Source organism: Glycine soja, chromosome 18 (assembly GCF_004193775.1).
Source record: "Glycine soja cultivar W05 chromosome 18, ASM419377v2, whole genome shotgun sequence".
NCBI classification, from domain to species: domain Eukaryota; kingdom Viridiplantae; phylum Streptophyta; class Magnoliopsida; order Fabales; family Fabaceae; genus Glycine; species Glycine soja.
Genome location: NC_041019.1, coordinates 27788029 through 27795002, shown reverse-complemented (window position 1 = coordinate 27795002; position 6974 = coordinate 27788029). Strand labels below are relative to the sequence as shown.

Below are 6974 nucleotides of genomic sequence, written 5' to 3'. Positions count from 1 at the left end.
GGTTGTGGGCGAAACTGAGGGCCCTTCAAAGTGTTTGGCATGGGTATACCACCAACTACTTGCCTTTCAGTGGCATATCCGAGGCAAGGCTCGAAGTCGGCTAGATTGTGGTGGGGCATTCCATGTGTCTTCCCCACGGTTTAAGAGACATGTGCAAGATGAGGTTGTCGGCTTTCAATGAGTATGGGAGCGAAGTTATTGACATCCTCATTGGGAATGTATGCCACATTGGGTGGTGTATAGTTGGGAGGCAAGCCATATGGTGGGAAGGCATGCTTGTTTTGAATTTGCGCATAATGGGGGGCCGCCCGTACTTCCCAAATCTTTGCCTACCATATCCGAGGTTGGATGATTCATTTGGTTAAGGCCAGACGGGGGCATCGGGTTCACCTTAGCAATAGCGCTGGTAGCGGCAACTATCGCCTGCATATAAAAGGAATCTGATTTATCATTTTGTGACAAGCCAAGATCTATTTTACAGGTTGTGGTTCTGGGAGTTAACTAAAGCATTCGCCACACTGACAAATAACAATTCTATTAAACTAAATTCAAGACAGGATATGCCAAACTTTTTTCTGTTCAATCATGTAAAGAGGGATAAAAGAAGTCCTACAGATTTTGTAAGTTGAGTTCATGCAATTGCATTGGAAATCATGAAGAAGACCATTACTGATCATTTATGATGGTATTCTAATTTGCTCCAATAAAGAAAGGGAAAGGCATATATTAGGAAGAGAAAGTTTAACAAACCTGAAGAGGCTCATTTTCATCGGTGGTCCCAAGCATCTCACTCACTAGTAATTGGCGCTCAGAAGGACCTCCAAAGGTCAAACATTTCTCTACAACATTGGAGGCAAACTTCTGTTGACTCATTTGAACTATCTTGCCTGCTAATTCCTTTATTATACAAGAACGCTCATGAGGCTTCCCATGTTCCAGCACATGCTGTTATCAAGGAGAGAAGAAACCAAAAGCAAGAGATCAACCCACATGTATAGCAAACAGTATAACATTTAGGGGGTAAAGGAATATTAAGAAGTAGTGAGTAGGGTCCAGAAGCCTGTATCACACGTGAGAGAACCAACCTAGGATGGCATGTTAAAAGCATAAAGCAAATAGTCCGGGAAGCTATAATAACACATTTTTAAAAATAATTATAAATAGTAGCAAGCATTACATGTGTTGCAAAGACATCCGCAATAAATTCGGTTGAAAATCATAAACAAGAAAATTAAGTTTCTAGTTGAAAGGTATCATGATATCATTTATTGATAAGGACAACACTATGTAAAGATTAGAAGCCAGCCAAAGGAAAAGACATTCATATTGTATAGTCAATTAACAGATTTGCAGTAAAAAAGGCTTCAATATAAAGGAGAGTAATTTCAAAACACATTGTAACTTGAGAATTGTGGGTGCACATCCAGAATTGTGGGTGCACGATTATCAAAACTATTTCTAAAGAAAAGCTTGATAGAAGGCTTGGAGCCAAGAGTGCACATCCAGAAAATCATGCTCAAGTAAACCAAACAAACGTGAGAATAATAAAAACATGCTTCAACAGTTCCACTACAATGGGAATAAAGAAAGAAGCCCAAACAATCTAGTCAGAAAAAATTGTAAACCTGAACAACGTAGTTGCCATACTGATCCTGAGCTAACATGCTAACTGCACCTAAAATTTCATCCATAACTTTCTGCTGTGTTGTAGGGTCTTTGCAATGTTCCAGCACTCTCTGTCATGTAGAAGGTATTCTTATATGACAAACAATCTTAGTTATACATGATAAGTGTAACATAAGCAGTGAAGGGAAATTACCTGTATCACCCGGCAACCATACGGATGTGTTGATAGGGTCACAACTTGATCAAAAAATGTTGAGACAATAAAGTGGATAGCATCTTCAGGACACATTCAATACACTTCTGAATGACATGATTACCATTCTGATCGCGTACACAGCGCATGACATTACCATCAAGCTCTTGAACCATCTCTATCTTCTGATCAGATCAACAACTTCAATGGCCTAAAGTGGGATACATAATTCAAAGAACAAAAGAAAAATGATAAGAAATCAGAAAATTATAGAGTCAACATATACATATCAACTAATGCAACCATATATTGTCCATACCTTCTGGATGACACGGCAACCATACATTTGAAGGCTAAGTGTCAGAACATGACCAAGAAGTTTGTTGGCTAATTCTCTTCTCTGGGATGCAAGTCCATGCTCAAAAAACTGCAATATACCATTACGGCATTACCAACTATTGCTGATGCAAGATTCATGAAAGAAAATAATAAATTGAAAGAGTAATAATTACCTTTTGAACCACATAATTACCAAAGACATCAGTCATCAAAGCAAGGGAATGTGGCATGATTTCCTGATAAACCATGTTTTTTCTTCTGTAGTAGCTGTTTCAAGCTTTTGTTGAATAAATCGACTCCCATATTGATCCGCACTACCAATGATAATAAAATAATCAAATTTAATTCTTCAGGGTGACAGCATAAAATGACCAATAGCAAAAATATACCTGAATTCAACAACATGACCCGCAATTTCAGAGAGCTCAAAACACTTTGTTTTATTGGTTTTAAACTCTTCCAACAGAGAAGAAGCAAAACTTTCATCAATGTTCCCAGTATCTGCATGCCAAGGTCCCATGACCCCGGCCAAATTCCTCATTCCAGAAGCAAAACGCATATTCAGTTCATTGTGCCTAACAGGACTTGCAGATCCAACTGGGGAATGGATACAACAGAGTTTGCCATTGGACTTCCTGGGTAAGACATCCCGACACCATATGCAGGATTTCCATAATAACCATGAGGAGTGGAGCTGCCTGATTTACCACCCAGCGGTACATTGTATTGGATTTTTGAGGCGAGAGGATAGACCCAAGATAAGCTTTCTGAAGCTCAAGTAAATTCATGTATGAATTGCCTAAGTAGTTCCTGTCCACAGAGGGGTCATTGAGAGCAGCAAGTTGTGCCGCAGCAAACTCAGACGTCCTCAGGTACTGAAGATACATTGGATCGACAAAAGGAGCCTGAAGAGCACTGCTGGAATTTGATTTCCCATCCTACCAAGATTATGCACATCAGATGGAGCAGCAGCTCCAGAAGCCAAACCACCTCCAAGAATTCTCAAGTCCATTCCAGGGGATGCCATTGCTGATGCTGCAGCAACATTTTCAAACAAGGGTGGCAGATTACCAGTGCCAAGTTGGTTAGTCATCAAGGATGCCAATGCTGGATTTCCAGCATAGCCACTCAGACCATAGTTACCAAATGAGGAATTTGTACTATCTAAAGGCTGGTACTGGGGTGGCATACTTCCTCCTCTACTAAAATGGGAGGTAGGTGATCCTTTGAAATATGAGTTATTGGAAGGAACAGTAGACTTTTGTAGCTCAACCTGCCTATCCAGGATGGATTGTTGAGATCTGACCCACTCCTGCTGCTTGCTCTTGAATTTTGCAGGTGTGCTGATTCAGATTTCTTTAAATAGGCATGTTGCTTTCCCATGTTCTTGACCACCTTGCCCTACCAAAAAGATATCTCTGGTGATTATCAACATCTGATTCAACCTGTGATGGCAAATGGTTTTCACCATCAAGCACATCATCAGCTGACAAGTTCATTACTGACAATGCAGCCACAAGATCCGCTGACTCATTAATGCCAGATGAAACACCATTAAATGCATCTTGACTGGCAATAGCTCTCTTGTCAGAAGCAATGGCTCTGCCACCACCAATTGGCGTGATGCAGGGACTGGGAGCCCTAGCAACAAGTTGTGGATCAGGAGTAGTGCTTCTCGACAAGGAAGATCCAACTGCAGCAGCATAGGAATATGAAGCTGGTGGGCCAACATTTTGGGCCGCAGATGATCCTGACCTGAGCACATCAGCGGGTGTGGACTCACGGTGTACATGAGCCAACTCTGCATCAGCAGAACTACTGATATCATTTCATCAAATGCATTACGACTGGATGGACGAGAAGGAAGGCGTGCAATAGAGGTATTATGCCCCAAATCATCCTGCACAATTGCTCGTTGTAAATGATGGGCAGAAGGAAAATGATAGGAAAATAAATAAACCTAAGAAAAAATATCAAAGCAAATATATGCAAAATTCAGTACAGAAATGTTAAGAATTAATAGTGGCAAGAAAAATATATGTTGCTACAAGAAAACTTTTAAAATGCAAAGGCAAACAAATAATAATCTGGATATACCATATATTCAGAGATATATCAAAATCAACATTTACTCCGCTTCAAGACTGAGGTATATAAAATTCTTCAAAACTACTGAGTGTAAAGCCAATTCAATCTACACGTGTTCATGTTTGATGGAAATTGAGTGAGAAAATGTAACTGGTGTAGAAGCATGAACTCCTGGAATGAATTTCTTTGACAAACCATGAACCAAAACTGTAAGTAAGAGAAAAGAAGGGACGCTTAGAGAAAATTTAGCGAAGAAGTGCTTCTGCAAAATGCAAATTCTGTTTTTTAAGATATAAAATGAAAGGCACACTGTATTCTGACTACAACTTCAAATATATAGTGAGCTGTGTAGAAGAGACTGTTGTAACTGAATTACTTCGGTTGAACAGATTCTGTAATAATTCATCTATAACGGAAACAGAAAGTAGTTACATAATATGTTAGCTGAAATCACAGACTGATGGCCATGAATCCTTTGCAGTGGAAAAATTCACTGCAGCAGATACAGTGAAAAATGTAACCGTCTCTTCTATTAAAATGCTATATTTATAATATTTTATAGGATAAATTAAATATTTTAATGACTATGATGTTATCCAGTGATTAATTAACTGGAGAATGGGGAGTATCTCAACCCAAAAGTCCAGACTGACACATGCTACAGTTGACAAGATAGTACTACAGAATACAGTAAAGGATACACTATGTATGCACTACATTATGAATATAGTATACAAATGTACTGTATGTATACTCTAATATTAGTATATTACAAAACTAAACAAAATGTGGTTTGAAATGCTATAATGTGCCTGAAAGATTTTATGGTGAATGCAACAAATCAACTAGATGTAGCTAAACAATCAGTACAAATATTTAGAGCCAATATGAAACTAGAAGGATAGCTTCTACAGGACAATCATAAAGAAATAAAGGATTGTCAGAATAATAAAAAATTCTGATGAATTCACAAAATGCTATGCTGCCATCTTCCATCACAATAAGCACCATAAATAACGAAGAAGAAGCCAAAAGTCAAGGCACAGATGCATGCCATCATTTAGCATAATCAAAACCTCCCTCAAGATGAATACAATCATTAATCAAAACTTAGGAACAATACCACACATCCGAACATAAAAATCAATACTTTTAGCATAAAATAAAACAACCAAAGATCATTACACAACCTCACAACATATGCATCAATTAGTCATATATCGCAGATGAAATGAAAATACAAAATGCTATAACACACAATCCAGGAAAAAATATAAACAGTTGCAGCATTGAGTCAATTAGCCAATCAATGGCAGAAGAAGCAAGCAACCTGAAAAATTTCGGCAAAACTCTTCTGTTTGCTTAGCCCTAGTCCAGGCAAACCAATCAGTCCATCACCACCCCACTCGGCCGAACCTCTTGTTTTTTCATTATCTACCTCACTCTCTTGTTTCCTCATGTTAAAACCTGGCGGGGTAGGAAAAAGCAATCTTCCACCATTATCATCAGTTCTGTTCACTTTCCTCCTATCTCCAATTCCACCCAGAGCTGAAGCTCCACCTTTAAGTCTTTGTTGAAACCTCCAATCCTCCTTTGACCAGCAAAGGAGGTGGCAGCCTAGGGTTCAAATTCACATTGGAGTAGTAGTATGAAAGATACGCTGGATCAGACCTAAGCTCTTCCTCAGAAGTAATCCCATTCACATCCTTAGTCCCTTGAAATTCCGAAAAGGCGACAGGAGCACCAGTGCAGGAGCACCAGCAGCACCACCAAACAACCCTCCAACAGCACTCAAAGAACCCTCCACAGTTGGAGGCGCTGATCCACTCCTATAAATATTTAAGCTCTCGTTCACGATCATCAGCCTCTTGTCTGCGTTGCTCACGAAGCAACATCCCGATCTCCTTCTCCAATTCATCACCAAAAAGAACCCTCGTTACTCCCAAGCATAGTCTTCTTCCCAATTCAGACAACATTTTGCCAAAATCTCAATTGATCACCACCCACCAATCATCAACCACATATAGCAAAAACTGATCACTACCCACCACCAGAAATCAAACCCTTAACCCAGAAAACAACCCAAAGACTCAAACTTTTCCCATCCCAGAGCGTAAACCGCCACACCCCAAATTAGCAACTTCACAAATTCTAACTAGCAGTTACTGCAAAAAAAAAAAAAAAAAAAAGCTTTCCTCGTAAAAACTGCACCGAAGGCACTTCTGAAGCTGAAACAAAAAATCAGCCAAAGAATCAAACAAAAAACAAGATTGTAAAATTCACTCTAAGTTCCCTAGAATTGGTTGCCATAATTATAGACAAGAAATTCCTACCCACAGAATAATATATACACCAGAATAAAATTAAGGTCGGAAAGAACAGGAATGAAGAAGAAACAGTGAGTGAGAAATGGTGCACTGAGATCAAAAAAGAAAAATAGTAAGATAGAGAGATTAATCCGGCGGCGATTGATTCTTACAAGAACCCTTAGGGTTTTGTTCCATTTAGAGGAAGATTAATATACAGATGGTAGGAAACAAAGCCAATTAAATTTATTTGGTTCCTATTTCTATTTTTTGTTTTTTTTTAAGTTAGCAAAGTTTCCCATTTTACTATTTACGAATTCGGAAATATCTAGAATAATTTATGTATTTCCTAAACATTAGGAGTAATTGACCAAATGATAACCGACTGATGCCAAAGAAAGAAGAAAAAATGAACTTTTTTT

General features: G+C 38.7%; 1 pseudogene across 1 annotated transcript; it reads right to left on the bottom strand.

The window, feature by feature from the left end:
* Positions 1–726: 726 nt before the first annotated feature.
* LOC114394403 lies at positions 727–6222 on the bottom strand (annotated as a pseudogene). Its single transcript, XR_003662770.1, has 7 exons — positions 5577–6222; positions 2548–4058; positions 2332–2472; positions 2139–2246; positions 1820–2030; positions 1626–1736; positions 727–945 (listed from the first exon to the last, which is right to left on the bottom strand). The product of XR_003662770.1 is annotated as a pumilio homolog 2-like (transcript).
* Between the last annotated feature and the right edge of the window lie 752 nt (positions 6223–6974).